The sequence below is a fragment of the Sphaeramia orbicularis genome, chromosome 20 (assembly GCF_902148855.1).
Source record: "Sphaeramia orbicularis chromosome 20, fSphaOr1.1, whole genome shotgun sequence".
Classification (NCBI taxonomy): domain Eukaryota; kingdom Metazoa; phylum Chordata; class Actinopteri; order Kurtiformes; family Apogonidae; genus Sphaeramia; species Sphaeramia orbicularis.
In genome coordinates, this window is record NC_043976.1 from 12,027,749 (window position 1) to 12,051,156 (window position 23,408).

Consider the following 23,408-nt stretch of genomic DNA (forward strand, 5'->3'; position numbering starts at 1 on the left):
GTCGATATCTGAGGAAGAGTTAGAGAGATTGTTTCGAAATGTAATAATTAAAGGTAAAAAGTCCCTGTAATTTAACAACACGCATTTGGCCACAACTGTTAGTAAGTAAAAGAACAGCACGAGGAGATGAATCGAATTAAATATATGTCCTTGTTTATGCACATCTGTAAGAAGGTTTATCGGCCCACTGATTGGACCCCTTTATGCTTTATACATGGAAAGACTTGATGAAATTCACTTGGACTAATGGATAAAGTGTATAAAATTTGATATCTGTCCATTATTTTGAATCTGATGATGATCAAATTTAACCCAGATGTTAACTAAAGATGAACTGATTCGATTTTTATCCTTTAATGATCTAAAGCAGGTATCAAACATTCAGCCTGTGGGCAAAAACCAACCCCCCAAAGAGGTATGAGTGTATGAGTATGAGATATTAACAGTCAACTGAGTTAAAATCATTTCAGTTCAGTTTCCTCATACAGACCAAGTCGATCCCACCAGTAAAATACTATTAAAGTAACCTATGAATAATGACAAGTTCAAATTTCCTCTTTATTTCAGTGTGAGAAAGCAAAATTACATGAAAATGATAATATTTACACACTATCCTTTCAAAAAATGTGAATAAACTGAACAAATATGAACAACATTAAACGCCTTAAGAAAAATAAGTGCAATTTTACCAATTTTATAGCTCTTCCTAAATGTTTTGAGCATTTGTCGATCCACTGTGACCTGTAATGCACATGTATAAATGACTAACTGAAGAATAATATTCATTTCAGTGATTTTTCTTAAGAAATTTCAAGCTATGCGTGTTATTCACAAGGATAGTTTGTAGATGTAAACATTTTATACTGTAATTTTTTCACAAGTTTGGAATTGTCATTTTTTAAAGTTATCGTACTCTTGTTTTACTAGTGTGACCCCTGAACTAAAATGAGTTTGACACCCCGGTATAAAGTCAAGGTTACTGCAGCTTCGAAAAATGTCTTTAGCCGCAGTTTAAGAATTCCTACACTTGTTTTTGAAGAAAATGGGCACGGTTACATGATGTTTTTTAAATCTGATTTATTTTTCCAGAAGAAATTAATCTGGAACTAAAGTACTTTCTCTTCTGTTTACATGGAAATGTTAAACCCGAATAAAGGTTTACATGAGAAACGTTTATTTGGTTCTCGCAGCCCTTCTGTTAGCTTAGCTTAGCATAGTCACTGCATTTCCATGGTCACACGTAGCCAGTTTTTTAAAGATGATTTGTTGTCTTTTGTAAGTGATTTTGTGAAATCCGATTCTCCCTAATTATTTCTTTAGATCTGCGACTTACTGCACTCATACAATCTTGGGACTGTTGTGTTGACGGAAGTTGGAAAATCTGTTTGTTGGAAGGGATGCGTGCACTAAATTAGCTTTGCTTTACCGTTTTAGCTTTGCATTAGTTTTTATTTGCCCAGATTTTCTTACTGCAGTAAGTCACATGGCCATGATTTGAGCCTCAGTTTGTGATCATATTGACCCCACCGGACTAAAGGAATGATTAGGGAGAACTGAATTTCACAAAATCACTCATAAAATACGACAAATCACCGATAAAAGCCTGGCTACGTCTGACCAGAGGAATGAAGCGATTATGCTAAGCTAGGCTAAGCTAAGCTAACGGAAGGGCTGCGAGAACAAGACAATTGGTGCACTGCAGTGCAAACTGATTTGAACACTTATGGAACTCATTAGTGCATGACAAATGAATGAATAAAAAACAAGTGGTGAACTCTTCCTTCAGGGTTTTCCAGGCTGGTAGATCCCATCAGAATAGCCCACTGGAACGGTTTGGGTTGACTAGACTGCATTGCATATTCTTCCGCCAGCGCAGAATGTGTGTGTCATCGCGACAGGACAAGACAACGAGCATGTGCAGAATGGCAGGAATAAAGTCCAAACGGAATAAATGGTTTACATGTCCGAGGAATAATTTAGACAGGATTCAAAAGTGGATTAAACCAGTGACTTTAATCGGGTTTAAATTTAATCCGAACTTTTCTTTTTCAACTGGAATAATGTGTTTACATGGTCATCTGAAATAGGATCTAACCTTTAATCAGATTAAACCAGGAATAAAAATTGTCATGGAAACGCACGGAATGTCACACAACCATGGAAAAAAACAAAAACAGAAACCACTAAACCAACAAACCAACAAACAAACAAACAATTATACAAAACCTTAGGGGAAAATAAATAAATAAAATGCATTCATTGTGGCAATTTTTTTGCCCTGCAATACTTATGCAATACCATAATAATTGTCAAATGTCATTTTTTTCCATCTGTAGTTTCATTATTTTTTCCACCAGTATCTCATATTGGTGATGGGAGAATTGGGACACTGTAAAGTCTTCTCTGTCACATCCCACAGATTCTCAGTGGGGTTTTCAGGGACTCTGGTGTCTCATCCATGAACCACTCTTACACAATCTGAGCCTGTGAATCTTGTCATCCTCCAGTCTTCTCTAACAAACTGATTGTTGTTCAAGAAATGAGGAGCTACTCTTATGTATTTGCTCGGATAAATCCAGGTGGGGACATTTTTTCTGTCCAGGCTGTGATAATGTGATGACATTTTACATGTAAAATGCAAAAGGTTAAATTCACTCTTGTGAACGAATCCAAACAGCAAAATCTGAGATGTTGGTAATTCAACTTTACCAAATCCTTACAGCAAATGCATCTTTCTTAGCAACTATGTTCATATTTTCTTTTAGTATATTGTCCAGCTCATTTAATATTCACACAATAGTGGATTAGAAGGATTCGGTACGATTGGTTCGATATCAGTGGCAGCCAAAGAGTCTGAACCATTTATCAGACACATGGTTGTGATTGATCCAGACAGTTTTGGCTGAACAGGAGCAAGGCCACATGTGGACAGATGTGACCCCAGAGTCATTAAATGTGAGGGGGAAGTTATTTTAACACTATAACGCCAAATGTATCATATTTGATACATGAGTTTTGAAGCCCTCTAAATGATCAGTGTGATTTTTTTTTTCTTGTAAGGCCTGTTGTATACAATTAGATACATGCAATACACAGATAATCCACCAGGGGGGAGGGATTAATTCACCAGAGGCCTTTCCAGTGACACTATAAAGCTGTCACTAATGAGGAAGGAGGAAGAACTTTGCCAATTATGAAAAGGAATTACCAATTTGTTAGACATGTTTGTGTTATATTATGTTTTTGTTTGTTCAAAAATAAAAAAAATATTTGAGCATTGAGACCCGATGTTTTATTTATTTATCTATTTATTTGTATCAGACATGTAAATAGTTACAGTCCATAGAGTATAATAAGTGTTAAAAAAATAATAATAATAAAAAGGGTTATACATATAAAAACAACACGTATGCACACATCCTATCTTCAATAACAAGTATAAAGATGCTGGTGCCAGTATTTAACAAGTGTAGAGTCTGCATAAAAGTCAGAGTTAACAATTGTAAAAATCAAAGCATTTCTAGAGTGACTTAAACGCAGTATAAAATTCAACTGCTTTCCGTAACATCTCATAATAAGAGCGAACATTATTAAAACAGAACATATCACTAGCACTACAGCTACGATAAAAACCATGCAGAATATGGAATGCATTGTTAAAAACAACTCTGACTGAATGAGCAGTACAACGTTTAAAATTAACCCATAAGTAACAGAGATAAATATTCGAGCAAAAAGATATGAACAATTTATTCTTAACAGTAGTGGAACAAAAATAAAGCCTGCGAGAGATAAAATTACTCCTGCCATAAAGACTCCTAACCTTAGTTTGAATGTCATTATCATCACTAAGATTATCAGATACAATATGTCCAAGGTACTTGTAGGTTTGGACATATTCTAATGGAAGGTTATTCAACTCAAGATGTATCAAATACAGTGGCGGCTGCTCGTCTTTCAGACAGGGGAAGCTCATTGTCGGCTTACATTAAGAAAAATTGTCGAGTTATTTAAACATAAATTTGAGTTATTTAAACATAAATTCGTCCCTTTAAGAAAATAGTCAGTGACCTTATTGTTCCAAGTAGGCATCTTTTCCAGGGACTGGACAGTGTCCTCTGAATGTCTAGCAGAGCTAGGCTGCTTAGACGGCCGTGGCCCATTGAGTTGTGGGTGTAAGACTTCAGCCTTTTTAAACTACAGATGCTCCTTTCACTCCGACCTAGCCGACAGTTTGATTGATTTAACTGTCTACAAAACGATATTAAACTCGAACAAGAAATGATTAAATTATGTAACTGAAACAAGAAAACACTGAAATTATGTTAAATTGAAACAAGGAAGTGCAATGAGTGTGTTTTATTTACAATGCAAGAAATGAACGAGTAATTTCGTAGTGGTTTCTCTCTGGATTTCACAACAGAATGTGCGACGGTATTAAACTGAACTGTGTCAGTGAAGGAGTAGATCTGAAAACAGCTGTCAATCAAACGGGATTCAGCCTTTCCACCGATCCTTCGATCAGCACGTGGGATTCTGGCGTCCAGCCCGGCCGAGCTCCGCCCACAGCTCCATTCACCCCCAGAGACGCCCGGCATCCGGGGGCGGGACAACAACATGGCATTTATCCAAATACTGTCCAGTTTTGAGGCAATGAAAAAAACTGTTCCACTCAGTCCCATTGAAGTGCATGGACGCTGAGCGTCTACAGACAAATGCACTGAGCAGAGATCGAATGAGAAAACAGCACAACGGGAATGGAGGAAAAGTGAACAACATTGAGTCTGTTGATTTATGATAAAGCTGATTCTGAACGAACTCGTCTGTGAGATGAACGTGTTCTAACACATTTGTAGTCAATGAAATGTCAACACAACCGTACATATTTAACCATTTAATTTTCATAATTTTAGGGGAAGCCGAGCTTCCCTTGCAGTCTATGAGAAATCACCTCTGATAGGAGGAGACATGGATACACACCAACTGAAACTAGAACTGTTAAAAACTAAAACAGGTGGTTCTGATAGATGTAATGTAATGTCATGAAGTAATGTCCCCACTAAAGATGGAAAAAGTGTGTGTGTAAAGTATCAGCCTGGTCATTGATTACCGCCCCACTGTGGAGGCTGATCTGGGCCAAAGGATAAGAAGCGAAGCTAAAGTCTGAGCACAGGCTATCACTGAACAAGCTGACCTTCCAACCTGAAACCTGCACAGAAAATAAAGCAGCCTCAGCAGCCCTTTGTTTAAGAACCTGATAGTAGCCACGAGGCTGGTGGAATTTATTTATGTTTGCTTTTCATGTCAGGAATCACCCAGGGATGTGGTTCGGCATGGATGCCTCTAATTGCGCTCCCTGCCTCGGTTCAGCTTCATTTACTTTACTATGAAAACCATCGTGAGGGTCGATTTCTCCTCCTATTGTTGAGCTGAGAGATTCAAATCCGAACATCCTGTGTGGAAAATAAAACCTTGGATATAGTAACTGAGCTTCATGAATAAAAGCTCATATAAAAAGGCCTGGTTTTTCCTCACACATGCTGTTACAGTGTTCCAGTTCAAGGTGGTCTGTACTGAAATGAGTCACAGCTTTACGTTCCTCAGGTGAATGCGCTCATACAGTACATATACACACATTCATGAAACATACGTACTGTCCTGCTCATATCCTCTTAACAGCCTCTCCACCGTGCTCTAAAAGACAAACCATCTCAGATTTTATAATCCTACAGTTTGCATGTATGAGCATGAACTGGCAGCACTCGCCACATCTCGCTGATTGTCCACATGAGTCTCTTGAAGAAAAAGCAATTTAGTTTTTTGATACTTGTGACCACGATGAATAAAGTGTGTTGAAAAAGTGTCACATTTTGATTAAAGAACATCAAATTACCATTCATGACCCAGGCAGTGAGAGTAAAAACAGCTCACTTGGGTCTATAAAATTTCCATTTTGTCTATTTTGTTTAAATACAGGAACCTGGTGTGCCTGTGGTCATTTAATTATCTAGAAATAAATAGCGGGAAAATTTGCACTTGTACCAACAGGCTGCAGAGTGTTCTATGAGGAGCTGTGTGATTTATACCTGGAAGTAACACCTTTAGAACACCTCTAAATTAGTGCTCTGAAATGATTAAAATTTTTAATCAGATTAATCACAGGGTTGCTGTGGATTAATTTGGATTAATCACAAATAGGGATGAAACGATTATCGGTATAACGATACACCACGGTAAAATTCCCAATGGTTAGTATTACCATTTAAATTCTAATTATCATGATAACCGTGTTTGATTTCCGCACTTTGAAAACTAATGGTACTGCACATTTCCTGGAGAAGCAGCAGCACTCCAGGCTCTCTCTCTCTCTCTCTCTCTCTCTCTCTCTCTCTCTCTCTCTCTCGATCTATCTATCTATCTATCTATCTATCTATCTATCTCTGAAAAAGAAACTCAAACAACTCAAACTTGATATGGAAAATGGTCAAACAGTGTCCATAAGGTTCCATCTTTAATGCACATTTGTATATTTGATTGTTTACATGTTAATATTTTAATGTTTCTGCCAACAGAAAGTACATTGTGGCTATTATTTAATTTTCTTTCTTTCTTTCTTTCTTTCTTTCTTTCTTTCTTTCTTTCTTTCTTCAAAATACAACTTGGTTAAATTATTTCAGTGTATGTATTAGTACTTCTTGAACATTATGAGCACAATTTCAACAATATCGCGATAATAATGATAACCATGATAATTTTGGTCACAATAACCGTGATATGAAATTTTCATATCGTTACATCCCTAATCACAAATAAATATCATTCGTTTTTAATCTTTATTAATCGCGTTTCATTTTGCATGAGCAAACCAAAATGCACTCAACATGTTTATTAAACACATTCAACAGTTTCAACAAAACAACTTGAAACAACTGTTCCGTCTTGTTTTTTTGTCCTCACATTTCCATCCAGAGGGCCAACGTGCTGTTTAGTGTCTTCCATCTTTATGGGTTGGTTCTGCTGCCTGTCACTACCAGATCAACTTTGTTCATGGGTGATGCTAACTCTACTCGGGCAAACTGCCCCAGATGCGTTGGCAGAGATGTTCAGAGTCGTTCTGAGCTGCAGATGGGTTAATTGCATTAAAATTTTTAATCAGATTAATCATGATGATGGATTAATCTGCATTAATGTGTTAATTTTGACAGCCTTAATCTAAATATAATAGATTGTCTCGTACATTTTGTAAATAGACTGTTCTAATTTGTACATTTGGTATATACTGTGTATATATATATATATACATATATATATATATATATATATATATATATATATATATATATATATATATATATATATATATATATACACATATATATATATACACACACACACACACACACACACACATATAAATTCTCTGTCAGGCGGGAACCTCTTGTGTCCAAAATGGTTATTTTTCAAGAAACTGGAAAAATGATGTATGTTCACTGGAGTTAAGAAAGGTAGTCACAAGCTCTTTTCAGCACTTTCATTGGTTAAATATTTATATAAATATATTGTTCCCAAAAAAGGACAAAAAATGGAATTACAAGGTTTCTTCCTTTTTTCTTTTTTCATTGTATTGACCATTTCTTTCCTTCTACTTTTTTATTATAGTTGAATGGAGTGACTGTAACACCCAATAATTTCTGCTTGGGAAAAGCATTCAGATTCTGATTCCAAAGCTTGCAGCATCATGAGCAAGATGAGAATGATCTGGTTTGTAGTGGCTCAGTACATGAAAAATGGAGACAGCTGTTGCAACAGATGCAAAATGTTGGACTTCTCAGAAATAAGAGCTAAGCATTTATCATCTGCTCAGCCAGCTTAAAAAAGAGGTAAATAGTTATGAAATAATAACTAGTGTGTAAATAATTGATAATAGAAAATTCAACAGAATCACAATAATCATTATTCTATAAGCATCTACACAACAGCTGCTTTGTGTAGTTTATAGTTTTGTGTGTCCCATGAAGACGACAGCTCACACAGTGACCTGAGTGATCATGTCTGGTGAGACTGAAAAACCTGATGGTAAATGAGTCTGAGCTGTGTCTGTTCCATTTATTCCCACTGTTTCAAGTCTTTTCTAGCAGGAAAATGTGAAAAATGTGCAAAAAACATGTCATGTACTAAAGGTTCTCAAGAATTTCCTGGCATGGCTTTCTAATGCTTAGTGTCTCCGGCTGTTTTAATGCACCTGAAGGACTCCTACAGGTGGTGAGATTTCAGCAGACACAGATGTGATAAACCTGGGTATGACATGTGTGCAGACTGCATGATGATGACACCTACTGAATCTGGAAACGTGACAAAAGTCAACCCACAAGAATAAAATGTCTTCATCAGTGCACCTCATCTATCTGTGCTGTTGTAGGTGTAAACAACGAGCATCAGCTATAGATAATGCTGTTATAACTGTGCTATTTTAGCATGTATACAAAAGACTCAATAAATGTGGAGCTTGTAGTAGCTTGGGGAAAGAGAATAGATTTGGAGTGTCCATTTTCCAGTGGAAGCTTGTCTTTTATCATGGTCATGCTGACCAGTGTGTCACTTGTTGCATCAATTTACAATGTAAGGCAACTGTTTTGATCCAAAACCAAATATAATACTATGTTCTGTCATTGCTCATCTGCAGTGCCCCAAAATCACACAATGTACACAGGTTTAGGAAGCAGAGAAATGGATAAACAAGGCTTTCACACTAGTACTGACCTCAGACCACAGACTAGAACCATGTGAAACCAGACTGACCGAACAAAAAATGAGGAACCCAGGTCCAAACCATCCACTGTAGGTAACTGCATGTATGTAATGACGACACCTGTTGGTTTCTGAACTGCTGTCTTGAAGCTAGTACTTAGCATTTTAGCCATTGTTAACGTTCGGAGGTGGAAGTGACCATTTTTGAACAAAAGGGGTGGAGCTGCGGGATCACATAATGGGTCAGAGACGTCTGCGCTTGATTTGATTGGATTAGTATTTCTGGATGGTCAATGGGAGCCAGCCTCAGCAGTGTTAGATCTTCTGTGTTGGGTTTATTTTTGTCTTTACAGCTTCATACAAAATAAGGTTCATATTTTTGTCACATTAGACACATTTGGTCCACGTTGTTTTGCTTTCACACTGTAATTTTGGCATCGTGCTCACATCATCAATTTATATTATATTATATTATATTATATTATATTATATAGAGACAGTTATGTATCAGCAACTGGGATATTGTTAATCTAATCTGTGCACAATTTCCAGTGATTCATCTGAAACCATAAACCACTCAAGAGGCCTTTTACCAGTGTACAGGAACGGAACCATGGCTCAGTTTGATCCAGACCACATCCACCCTGTTTGGTCTGACAAAAGCTTATAGGAGGAAGTTTCACACTTGTCAAACTTGACTGCCCAAAACTCCAGATCTGCAGAGGATGTTACTATAAAGGTGAGGTTTTGTAAGATGACTGACACCTTTATCTATTTTGTTGCACATCTAAGCAGATATTGGCACAATTTTGGTGTTAATGCATGTTTGTTAATCAAAAAAGTGACCTAAACAGCAAAATGAGCCCAGCATAAGAAGTTGGTTTAGCTCCTAAAAACAGATACAAGTGCTTCCAGGTACAACAAACCCCACCCCTCGCATGTATTGTAGTTTATTTTGACATCAATCCAGCTGATGTCTTCACGTCTATGCTGACGTCAGCATATCAGTTGCCTCTATAAACTGTATGTGCAAAGTTTGAAGTAAACTGAAGCAAAATTGATATTTTTTATAAACATTTGAAATTTCACCCATTTTAAGTAAATGGGAGAAAACAAAAAGATTTCAAATTTCTATCTCACTTAATCATGTAAAAGCTAAACTAAGAAATAATTGAAAATGTAATAATAATAATAATAGTAATAATAACAATGATCATCATCATCATCATTATTATAATTATTTTGCTGCTACAATTTCCGTTCAGACAAGTGGTGCCAGACACAACAAACCCCGCCCCTCGCACGTATTGTAGCTTATTTTGGCATCGATCCAGCTGATGTCATCTTGTCTATGCATGTGCTCATGTCAACAAATCAATTGCCTCTATATATGTGCCAAGTTTTAAGTAAATTGAAACAAAACTGATGTTTTTATTGACACTTGATATTTTGCCCATTATAAATGGAAAAAAAAGATTTTAAAAACTCATAAAAATTTGAACTTTGACCTACTTTTCCCAAAGTGTAATCACATCTGTTCTTGGTCACTGGCATTCTATAAACCTAATTTGGTATGAATTCAACCAATTTTTTTGCTCCTAAGTCTGGGCATCCCTGCTGAGACTGTTGCCCCTGGGACCCGGACCCGGATAAGCGGTGGATAATGGATGGATGGATTTTTGCTGCTACAGACATTTGAAATTTCACCCATTATAAGTAAATGAGAAAAAAAAGATTTTTAAAAAATCCATAAAACATTTGAACTTTGACCTGCTGTTCCCAAAATGTAATCAGATTTATACTGGGTCACTGGCAATCTATAAACCCAATTTGGTATGAATTCAACCTATAGTTTTGCTGCTAGTGTTAACAAACAAACAAACCAAACCAAATCTACACCCCTTGCCTGCCCTTCAGGGGACAGGGTAATAATCGTAACAAAAAACTATGCAGACTAAATACATATTGACAACTGAGGTGAAATTGCAAAAAGTCTCCAAACAGTCCAGATGTGACACAAACAGGACAGGGTTACACTGTTGTGTTGTACAGTCTGACAGCGGTGGGGATGAACGCTCTATATATGAACTGTGATCATATGTTTTTGTCAAGATTTGCTCGGAGAGCGCAGACCTCCGCCAAGACAGATCTGTGTAATTTCTTCCTTGTGCCAGTATCAACATTTCATGAAAATTTCATGAAAGTCCGTCCATAATTTCTGAGTTATCCTGCTAACAAACAAACACACAAACACACACACAAAGCAAAGCGATCACATTACCTCCTGGCAGAGGTAACTAGAAAAACACTTGGGGAGTGCAGACCTCCACCAAGGCAGATCAGCCCCCCCCCCCCCCGATCACCACCAAAATTTTAGCATTTGTTCCTTGTGCTAGTATCAACATTTCCTAAAAATTTCATCAAAATCCTTCCATAGCTTTTTGAGTTATCTTGCTGACAGACAAACAGACAAACCCCGATGAAAACATAACCTGCGCTGTTCCTTGGCAGACGTAATAATAATGCTAGATATTGAAGACCATAGTTCATAATCAGTTGTTATCACTCATCAGTGTGGTCAGAGTGGTGTAAAAGTAGGTTTATTAGAGAAAGTGTAGCACACCAAAAATCTTCCTAACATTAATCACATTATTAGCTTCTATTAAAGCTCTTTCTTTTCTATTCTGTCCAGTTCTGTTCTCTTCTACTTCAGAACACTAGGCCATTGTTGTCGCTCTTTCAGCTGACTCTCCAGGATACTCTCTGTGAACATAATGTCTGACAAATGTGGGCATGTTGAAGTATCTCATCTCATCTCCCACTTCACTCATGCACTTGCATCTTCTGTAAAACAGCAGCTCTCCTCCTACATTTTTAGACGTCTTTGGGGTGCACAGTCGGTCACCCTGCTGCCTCCTTTTTGTCACCGTAAGTACTTTCTTTCCTTCTCCACCTAAAGCTCCAGACACCGATGACAAGACAGAGCCAGGTGCTCCGGTGTGGAAGTGGTGAAATAACACTTCATGTGTTGTGGATCAACTTTTAAAGACACGCATTATTTGAATTCACTTGCTCTGTTCAGTTTGTGGTTCATTCACATCGTTAGAGCATTTATAATGTTTCTGACAAGTGCATTGTGAAAGCTGAAGCTAAATTTAGAGTGTTAATTAACCAAGCTCTCACTCTGCTCTCATTCTTCTTGCAGTATAAATTGTTTGTGTCACCCAGCAGAGATGCCTTCCTCGTGTTCTGAAAGTAATCCACCGAGCTGTAAATTATCGACTATTTACTCTGTAGTTTAAACAGATGCATGGAAAACCTTTTGCCAATCATTTCACGAGGTATTTTGTTTTGTTGTTGCTACAATTTAATTCTTTATTCATCCTTAATTATTTCTTAGCAACAATGTGTCGCTGTCATCTGCTCATGTCTGTCACCAAACACACTTATGAACAGGTGCTTCAGAGTCCTGACCCAGTGAATAGATATTTTACATATTTGTTGTATGTTGGGGTGACACGGTGGTGCACTGGTTTTAGTCCAACACCAGTGGGGGAGGGGTTTCTTACTTCCCACCATCCAAAGACATGTACTAATATTTTAACTGATTATTCTTAATTGCCCATAGGTGTGAATGTGATAGTGATTAGTTGTTCGTCAGCCCTGAGATAAACTGGCCACATGTCCAAGGCTAGACCTGGGCCTTGATGGGTTTGATGACTTTTTGTTGTTATTTGACCAAAAATTTGGCATTTTTGTATCATTTTGAACTGAAATGATAACAGTATGTGTTTGTTTGTTATTATTTCAAATATCAACATTTACAACCAAATACAAGGAAAACCATAAAAAAAGAAGAAAAAAAAAAAATTCTGATCAAGGTTATTATCATTAACGAAAACTAACGAAATGGCGAAAACTAGAATTGTAAAAACATTTTCGTTAACCGAAATAAATAAAAACTATAATTAAAAAAAAAAAAAAAGATAACTAACTGAAACTGTATTGTGTGCTTACAAAACTAACTAAAATGGATAAAAATTATGGATAAAATTCCCTTCGTTTTCGTCTTTGTCAATGTCGGATTGATACGAAAGCGATTTATTTCGCTTTAGCAATTTTAGCTGGTGTCACCAAACAGCAGTTCAAGGTCCGTCACTTGTCGTAACTTGTGGTTTAGAGTCATCTTCTGCTCCCCACTCTACCTGGAAACATGGAGACTAAAGTTGGGAGAAAGTCCTGTCTGGGATTTATTTGAATACGACAGCAAAGAAGATAAACGATATGATGAAACTAAAATTAATACTAAAACTCAAATTCAGCATTTACAAAAAAAAAAGAGAAAACTAATACAAACTAGCAAACCTGCTCTAAAACTTATTAAAACTAACTGAATTAGAAAAAAAAAAAAAAAAAGTCAAAACTAAAAACTAAACTATAATGAAAAATCCAAAACTTTTATAACCTTCCCAGATAGCAAATATTTTGGCAGTATTATGGCATACATTTGGCATTTTTGGCTTTCTTTTGGCATTATGAAAACCTTTAGGCTTAACTGTGGTATGATTAAGGTTATCCATAATAGATATGGAGGCACCAGCTAAAAATGGCATGTGTGTGGTTAACCAAAAGACTGGGCAAAGAGTGGGATCAAGTACAGGGATGGTATGGCATGTTTATGGCAAGCCAGAAGATTGACTAAAGAGCAGCAACATCTTATTCCATATATGGATGTTTTGGTTGTGTTTTGGCATATTTCTGTAAAGCCCGCACTCCCGTATTTCTACCCAGAAGAAAACCCCACTTCATTTTAAAAGCAGAATCAACTCAAATTTGGGGTGAATTTTGGCCTCCTTTGGGCCTCTCTTTGGGTCAGTTTTGGCTACTTTTTGGCTGGATTATAGGGATTTGGGGCAATTATGGCTATATTTTGGAAGTCTGCAATTAGTTCTAGGTGAATTTTGGCTTCCTTCTGGTTTGATTTTGGCTGGCCTATTTTGGGCCATTTAGGGCTCATACATCCGCCCAGAACTTCTGCTATCTGGGTTGATTCGGAGTGAAGCAGATTGAACAGTATTGACAACATCCAGATGATGAAAATGAATTTTCTTTAATTATGTAAATTGTGGTGATCTAATTTGTCCCTAATTTGAATTTTATTATGAATCAAACATGTATTTACACCCTAACCTAACTCTGTATTCTCAACATGCATTCTTGTCTGTTCCTCCATTCTCATGTTCTCGTGAAACATCATCAGTGAATGTATTGTTCCAATTGCAAGTTCGCATAAACCAAGAACGAATGGAATACCTGGATGTTGTTCTTGTGTGCTAGCTTAAACCAAGGACGCACCGGTTGGTGACTTGTGTAGACTTGGCCGGGAAATTATTCCCAAGATGCAGTTCGTGTCGGCTTGAGTGGAACCCAGGTGGCTGTGCCTGGCTGAACCGACGACATGCATTACAGTTTTGAAAAATATACAAAATATATAAATGACATGTAAATATTAGTACAAATGTATTGAAATCAGGGTTATAATAGTTTTGCATTTTTCATTTTAGTTTAGTTTTATTTAGTTTTGACTTTTTTTTCTCTAATTCAGTTAGTTTTAATTAGTTTTTAGAGCAGGTTTGCAAGTTTTTTTTAGTTTTCGTTTTTTTCTAAATGCTTAGTTTTAGTTTAGTTTTAGTTTTGTCATATCTTTTATCTTCTTCGCCATTGAATTCACATAAATCCCAGACAGGACTCTGCTGTTTTCTCCCAGCTTTAGTCTCCATGTTTCCAGGTAGAGTGGGGACCAGAAGACGACTGGAAACCACAAGTGACGAGAAGTGATGGACCGTTAAACATCATATGCTGCTGCTAGCTAAAATTGCTTGAGGGAAATAAATTGCTTTCGTATCAATCCGACATTGACAAAGACAAAAACGAAGGGAATTTTATCCATAATTTTTATACGTTTTAGTTAGTTTTATAAGCACACAATACAGTTTCAGTTAGTTATCATTTTTTCTTTTAATTATAGTTTTTATTTATTTCAGTTAGCGAAAATGTTTTTACAATTCCAGTTTTCGTCATTTCGTTAGTTTTCGTTAACAATAATAACTTTGATTGAAATCAAATTAAGTGACTTTGTGGTGATTTGAGGGAAATACGTTAAATGAGCAGATGGTGGAAATACAACAGAAACAGAGAGGAAAGTTCACAAGTACGCAGCCGTTCAATTACAGATAGACTTGCGTTCTTGGGAAGTATGTTCTCTGGGACTGTTCTTACCAAGACTTACTCGCCGAGTTTGGAAAGACCATAGTCTGTGTTCTTGGTATTGAGAAACAGCCTTAGTGCCCCTCAGAGTTCTTAAGTCAAATGTGGAGGTGATAGTGAAGTTCAACAGGTTACACAAACTCTGCAAGAAAATGAAACATAAACCAGAACACTTTAATGTGGACAAATATCTCTATAAAAAAAACTGAAATAAACCCACCAGACTAGTGACCTGCGCTAGTGGCATTAATGCTACAAACCAGTGGATCAGCCACAAGTTAAATCTGAATGTAGGAAATACGTAAACCTGATGTCAGAGAATACATCATCTGAACTAATGCTAAACTGTATAACCACAAAGAGTCACATATGATGGTCTGGAGGGACTTTTTGGTCGATATTAAAGGTGAAAATGTGAAAAAACAGTGTGTTTCCACTGAGTGGTATAGGTCAGGTTGGTACGATACACTATTCTGTGTGCTTTCATTGTAAAGGGACCCAAACAGTGACCCATACCAAACCATTTCTTGGTCCACAGGGAAGTTTATGGTACGAACTAGACCGGTACAGACAGGGCGGAGCTGGACCAGCACTGCCCAACACAGTCTGTTGATAGGGTGACAGACAAACATTACTTCTTTTTGCTGGATGTCCTCCAATGTTGTTGCTAGTTGTGTAGTGTTCGTTGTCTCCACACCAGTATGACACCACACTGGGCCGGTGGTTCCCAACCTTTTTTGGCTCATGACCCCATTTGAACTTCACAAAACTCTGGTGACCCCAGACATTCAAAACAGAGACATTTTTTGGCTAAAACTAATTTGTTTTTGATCATGTAATTGGTCATGTTTGCTATACTGTGTTGCAAATAAAGGTTCATTTCAGATGACATTTAGTCTATATAATGTATATTATTATGGACAGAGGCAGAAAAGCCAGGTGTAGATTACTGCACAAAGTGAGAATTTTATTTTCCTTGGTCAGGATATGTACAGTCAGTCCAGCTTGGATTTACAAGGCTGACAATTAATACTGAACAAACAAGAACTCAAACTATGAATTATGAAAGAGCTGCAGCATCTGAAACTGACCACAATGAACATTTGAAAGATAAACAGAACCACAGTGCTTCAGTTTCAGACTCACAGTTTGTCATGTCTGTTATGGATTGGGATTGTCTCTGTCAACTCACCATATATTTTTATTAGTTTTTGGGGTTTTTTTTTTTAAATCAATTACTAGAAATTTCATGTGACCCCATGTGGGGTCCTGACCCCAAGGTTGAAAAACACTGCACTAGGCATTTTGTCTTAAGCCCCGCCTACCAAGTGAGTAGTCAAACACACTAACTATTCTTTTCCATTATTTGTTCTCTTAATTGTGTAGAGATCATCTTCCATCTTTGGACTTTCTTTCTTTCTTTCTTTCTTTCTTTCTTTCTTTCTTTCTTTCTTTCTTTCTTTCTTTCTTTCTTTCTTTCTTTCTTCAGCCATGCTTAGGCTATAGGTGCTGATGACCTTCACTCATACTGTTAAGATAACTGTTTTGTTTTAATTTTGTTTTTAGTCACAAATTCCATTTAAAAAGTAGTTTGAAGTGAGTATGTGTAGCGTGATCATGTCTACAATGATTTTCTTTCTTGCCTTTCATCCAACTTTAGGGTAGGAATCCTGCAGAACAGCAGAACCCCACAAGGAACAGGTAGCACACAAACAGTGATGATACTAATTTGAAGAAAATCCTCTTGTCGTGGGTCCTTCTCTCACTCTTCAGTTCTCCTCTAGTCACACTAAGTTCCTAGATGTACTATTGTCCCTTCTTGATCTCTTTTTCCCTCCAGGCAACACTGAGCACATAGAGCAGAGTCTGCCTTCCTCTCTGTGTGCATGTTTGCAGCATCTGTTCCGTCTCTGCTGGTTTATTGGTTGATGAATAAACAAACAGTCACCAGATTTATCTTGGCTGTGTAATATGGAGGACAAATCTGGCAACCTCTGAGACGCTTGTTATCATGTGTCAACAATAAATTGTTACTTAATGCCCCATCCGTATTCCTCTGTGCACTAAGAGTTAAATAACATGTAAAGCAGAGAGTTTGTGAAGCTAATGTTAGCTTTTTAAAGATACATTTGCAGCCAAACAATAATAAATATTGTTGTTTTATAATATTGTATTGGACAGCTGTATTGTAATATTGCTTTTACAAAAGGTATGTGTGGTTTGGAGTGTTTGGGAATATCTGCACCAGTGTGCTGTAGGTTTCAGATTTATTGCATATTTTATACACACTGTAAAATGTTTATACACAATGTAAAACATGTTGTTTGAACTTAAAAATGTGAGTGGAAGGGCTGCCTTAAATGTTTCCATCAAATGAACAAACTCAGCTCGTTCGCCTAACGTACATCATGTTTTCTGACTGAAATATCCCTGGTTATGTGTACCTCTGTCTCTTTTTTTGGACACAGTTTTGTCAGTTGATATCTCAGGGTAGTTGTTTGAAGGAACTATTTTATTATGAGGCAGCTGTACTTAGGCCAACCACTACACCATCATGTCTCGACTAACTTCAAAGTATAATCTTCGTTTTATTTATTTATTTATATTTTATTTTTTTAAAAAGTGTAATCTTCTACCTTTATTTCTAGCTATATTTTTTTATTTCATTTTATTTCTTTACAAATTTCCATCTCACCTAATCATTTTAAAACTAAACCAAGACATAACTGAAAACGGAATAATAATAATAATAATAATAATAATAATAATAATAATAATAATAATAATAATAATAATGTTGCTGCAGCAATTTCAGTTCAAATAAGTGGTTCCAGGTACAACAAACCCCGCCCCTTACATGTATTGTAGCTTATTTTGGCATCGATCCAGCTGATGTCATCATGTCTCTGTGTGTGCAGATGTCAACATATCAGTTGCCTCTATATATGTGCTAAGTTTGAAGTAAATTGAAACTTTATGTTTTTTAAAGACACATGAAATTTCGTCTATCATAAGTAAATGGGAATTTTTTTTTTTTAAATTCATAAAACATTTGAACTTTGACCTACTTTTCCTAAAATGTAACCACATCTATTCTGGGTCACTGGCAGTCTATAAACTCAATTTGGTATGAATTCAACCAATAATTTTGCTGCTAAAATGTTAACAAAGAAACAAAGCAAACCAAAAAAAATACCCCTTGCCTCCTCTTCGGGGGGTGGGGTAAAAATCCAAAATTCCAAATCTTTTTGCTTTCATATTTTCAAACAGTGGAAGTGCATAAAGTTGAGGCACTTACTTAAAAAATAAATGCCTAATGTGCGTTATAAAATGTATTCCTGGCTTCGAAACAAGGCACAAAAGAAGGTGATGCATCTGGATTATGTCACCAAAACATGACGCAGGGCTTAACTCCGCCCACTTTCCTAAACTGTCACTGAAGTCAAGTGGACAAAATTTATTAAGTTAGGCAAGGATTTTCAAGTTAAGATTTGAAATACTTTTAACTTGTATTTTTGTGTTTGAACAAGTCAAGTAATCAGTTGTTCTAACACAGAGTAGTATGTTAGCATAACAATTTTATTCTAACGTGCAGAAAATTTAGTATAAATTTAAGATGTTTAAAGAGAAAATCTCAGAGGATCGCTGCTGTCAATCAGATCATCTAAATATCTCGGTCCAACCTGCACACTCCGTTAGTTTAAGGCACAGGTGTCAAACATGCGGCCCGGGGGCCAAAACCGGCCCGCCAAAGGGTTCAATCCGGCCCCTGGGATGAATGTGTGAAATGCAAAAATTACACTGAAGATATTAACAATCAAGGATGTTTAAATCATTTTAGGTCAATTCAAACTAAAGTGGGTCAGACCAGTAAAAACTATCATAACTACCCATAAATAATGAAAAATGTACATTTTCTCTTTGTTTTAGTGTAAAAAAAAAAAAAAAGTAAAATCATACAAAAATGTTTACATTTGCAGATTTGCCTTTTACAAAAAATGTGAACAACCTGAGATGTCTTAAGAGAAGTATGTGGAATTTTACTAATATTATGAATATTACTAAATGTTTTATGTATTTGTAGATCCACTGTGATCTGTGAGTTGTGATGCACATGAATAAATGATAAACTAAGGTGTAATATTGTTAAAATTGCACTTATTTTTCTTAAACATTTTCAGGTTGTTCATATTTGTTCATGTTATGTTCAAATACAGTTCGTAGATGTAAACATTTTTATTGCAGAATTTTACTTTTTTCACTTAAAAACATTAAGAAAACTTCAGAGTTGCCATTATTTAAAAGTTCTTATCCTATAATTTATATTATTTTACTGGTACAGCCCACTTTAGATCATATAAGGCTGTATGTGGCCCCTGAACTCAGATGAGTTTGACGCCCCTGGTTGAAGGTGTTGGGCTGTAGACTATGCAGATATCCTTTCACCTCAGTGTGTTCCGTGGATCCTCCAGAGACTGCGGGGGTTTCACTGTTCAGGCAGTTTTGTCCTGTTAATAGATGTTCATTAAAATCCAGTTGCTATGTTTTGATGTGTTTTTGTTTTCTGCATCTAACGAGCGCAATTAAACTGCATTCAGTGATTCAATGCTATTGTCTCCATGGACCTTTAAAGCGTTTTGGCCAAAAATACTAATTAGTGTCAGATTTCCACTGTAGATTAATTTACTTGCTATTTTCCTCCTCACACAGACAGGCTCTGGTCTCTCTAATGAGGCCTGTCTAGGTCTGGAGGAGGAGGACATACAGGTGGCAGCTCTCTAATTATGTCCCCGGTGGATGACTACATTACCCAGGTACCCCAGGCCTCTGACAGGTGGGTGGTTGGATTGGAGTCGGACTATCACTGGGATGAATGACAGTCCTAATGAATCATTTCCTCAGTTACTCCATTAGCGAAGGGAGTGGGCCACTGATTTTCCATCACTGATATAGTTGTACTTTTATTGTCTCTGCCAGTACAAGTGGAGAGAGTGGAAAGGCCTGAGAGCTTCTTCTTTTTTGATGCATTACTTAAAAAAAAAAAAAAAAAAAAAGTGCTGAGGAGACTGCTACACTGGAAAAATCCAAATTTTAAAAGTGTATTTTTCTCATTTCTAGTCAAACTATCTCATCACACTTAATAAGACATAATCACCTATAGAGGAACTTTTCAGTGAGATATAAGAACGTATTTTTAGACAACTGATCTGGAAAATCTTATTTCAAGAAATCTTACCAAGATCATTTTCACTTGTTCCATTGGCAGATTTTTTTGCTTGAATTAAGAAAAAAAAAAAATTGAATTAAACAAAAAAATCTTGAATTAAGCAAAAAAAATTTTTGAATTAAGCAAAAAAAAAAAATCATGAATTAAGCAAAAAAAAAAATCATAAATTAAGCAAAAAAAAAAAAATCTTGAATTAAGCAAAAAAATCTTGAATTAAGCAAAAAACAAACAAACTGTGAATTAGGCAAAAAAAAAAAAAAAAAAAAAATCATGAATTAAGCAAAAAAAAAATCTTGAATTAAGCAACAACAAAAAAAAAAATCTTGAATTAAGCAAAAAAAAAAAAAAAAAAAAAAAAATCTTGAATAAAGCAAAAAAATCTGTCAGTGGAACAAGTGAAAATGATCTTGATAAGATTGCTTGAAATAAGATTTTCCAGATCTATTGTCTAAAAATAAGTTTTTATATCTCATTGAAAAGTTACTCTTTAGGTGATTATGTCTTATTTTAAGTGTGATGAGATATTTTGACAAGAAATGAGAAAAATATACTTACTACATTTCGGTAATGCTTTCTAAACATCCCATTAAGAAGAGTTTATTTTACTGAGTGTCCATTTAAGTGACAAATTTCTGCTGCAATATTTGTATTAATATGGATTTTACTTCCAAAGGTAGTAGCTGTTAAGATGAAACTTCTCACCGGCAAATTTATTAAATGTTAACACAGCCTTAGTGTGAACCCTTTATTGGGCAAATGACTATTTTTGGTCATGTCCACATACATTACAAGACAGTGACGTCAACAGTTCCAGTGAGGACAGAGAGTCGACAGTCTCAGGTCCAATGTGGTCTACAGGGTCTGTAAGGTCCACCTGTGCATGAACAGTGAGTGGACCTGCTTTGTTCGGTACCCTGAAGTAATGGTACTAATGTAAGGAATGATGTTCAAAGGGAGAATGTGGATGTGGACACGGGTCTGGATCAGCACCGATGTTCTAATGTTCTAAAATACATGTTCCTTTCACCTTACATATGTTTTTCTTGAATTTTTTTTTTACATATACTTCTAGGATTTTGTTTTTGTTTGGGTTTTTTTTTTGGCCACTTAAGGGTAAGGAAACAAATATGGTAACTTCACTAACCTTGATTTTCTACAAAATATTAAAATAGAATAGAATAGAATAGAATAGAATAGAATAGAATAGAATGCCTTTTATTGTCATTATACATATGTACAACGAAATTAAAAGAGACAACTCTCTAGTGGTGCACAGGGCAAAACAGTTTAAAAGAAAAGAAAAGTGTAAATATATACAGAATAAAAACAAGCATGTCACCAACCAAGAAACAGTAGAGATAAATATATTTTGCACTTTGACCCTGGCTGGACACTAATGATATATGTTAAATATATGTCCTTATTTGAGGATTGAAAAAAATATTAAAAAAAAAAAAAAAAAAAGAATACATTCTTGCTTTGTCCTCCAATAACACACTAAGGCTGAAACTTTAAATTTCAGAGTATTTCCATTTCTAGTGCCCTATAAACAGTGGCGGCACCAAGGGGGGGGCATGGAGGGGCAAATGCCCCCCCAGTCACAACCTTTGCCCCCCCTGTTGCCCCCCCAACCCAGATTTGGGCAAATTTTTGGGAAAATTCGGGCAACAAAGAAATATGACAAATCCGTCAATGAAAGCTTACATAACACATTTCGATCCACTTCTAATAAAACCAGGCAGACATGCAGAGGCTGTTTCTTATGAATAATATAGTTCTAGGTTCAGAATGATATGTGTGCCTTCAGTTCTGGAATGGATTAATACCTCTGCTTGTATTTTATTCATCTTTCTTCTACATAAGAAAAGTAAAGCAAAGAATTAGCACGAGTAGCATAAGGACTAGTTTTTTTATGTTTTGAACCCACCTATTAATTACAAATAGTTTTGTTAACTGTTCAGGTCTGTTTTATCACTCAGTTTAAATTTCTGCTAGATGATTATAGCGGTCGGTATGAAAGTGTACCTAAGCGTACAGATGTTGTCAGTGATTATATACATGTGCATGTAGTGGAAGCCATTGTATACATACGTTTTGTTTGATTAGTTGGTTGGACTATTAGTTTTATTTTGTTTTCAGCATTTATTAACTTGCATACATTGGCATTGTTGTTTGTTTGCTGCATGTTTTTCTGATGTGTTTAGAGAAATATGTGAAAGTAGATTGTACCTATTAAATAATCAGAACAGAAAGTCTGAGTTGTTCATGCTGTAGTTTTTAACAAATACCTTGAATACATTAAGTATTACCTGATTTTACCTAAAATTGCACTCTATATAAAGTGTAATGAATAGGTTATATATACACACACACAAACACACACACACACATACATGTATGTATGTATGTATGTATGTATGTATGTATGTATAGCAGCCGCTAAAGCACAAAGCGTTATTTTTTTTGTCCGCCCCCCAAAAAATTTTCTTTGCCCTCCAGTTGCCCCTCCACTTTTAAAATCCACTGCCTATAAAGGGTTACAGTAACTGCGTCCAACGCTTCATTAATTGACTTTGCACCCTGACTTAAGAGTGTGAGTGGAGCTGGAGGCATGGACACCCACATCCTCTTCATTCCCTCATCCTTGGACTCTCCTTTTGTTTGAGTAAACAGTAGCTGCCGTATCAAAGTGGTCTGGGGAACAGGCCGAGGCTCGGCTGGCAGTGATGTGTGTGAAGGGAGTCGGGTCCCATCTGTTCCCTGTCCACGGGGGACGCTGGGTTAGTCAGCCGGCCTCCACCACTACCGCCTCCTTCCCTCCCATGTCCACTGCTCCTTAACACCCAGAGAGAGGATAATGAGAAGAGGGAGAGGGAGCACCACACATCACCAGGCACGTCGCCTCGGCCTCATCACACCCCAACATCTAGACCTCATCTGAACACACCCAGTCCAAGCGAGCAGGATGTGGATGAGATGCAGATCAGCTGGTGAACGGATCTATCTATCTATCTATCTATCTATCTATCTATCTATCTATCTATCTATCTATCTATCTATCTATCTATCTATCTATCTATCTATCTATCTATCTATCATATTCTTTCTGATTCATGCCAAAAAGCTCATTTAAATTAAATTTAATTGAACTATTAATACATTTGAG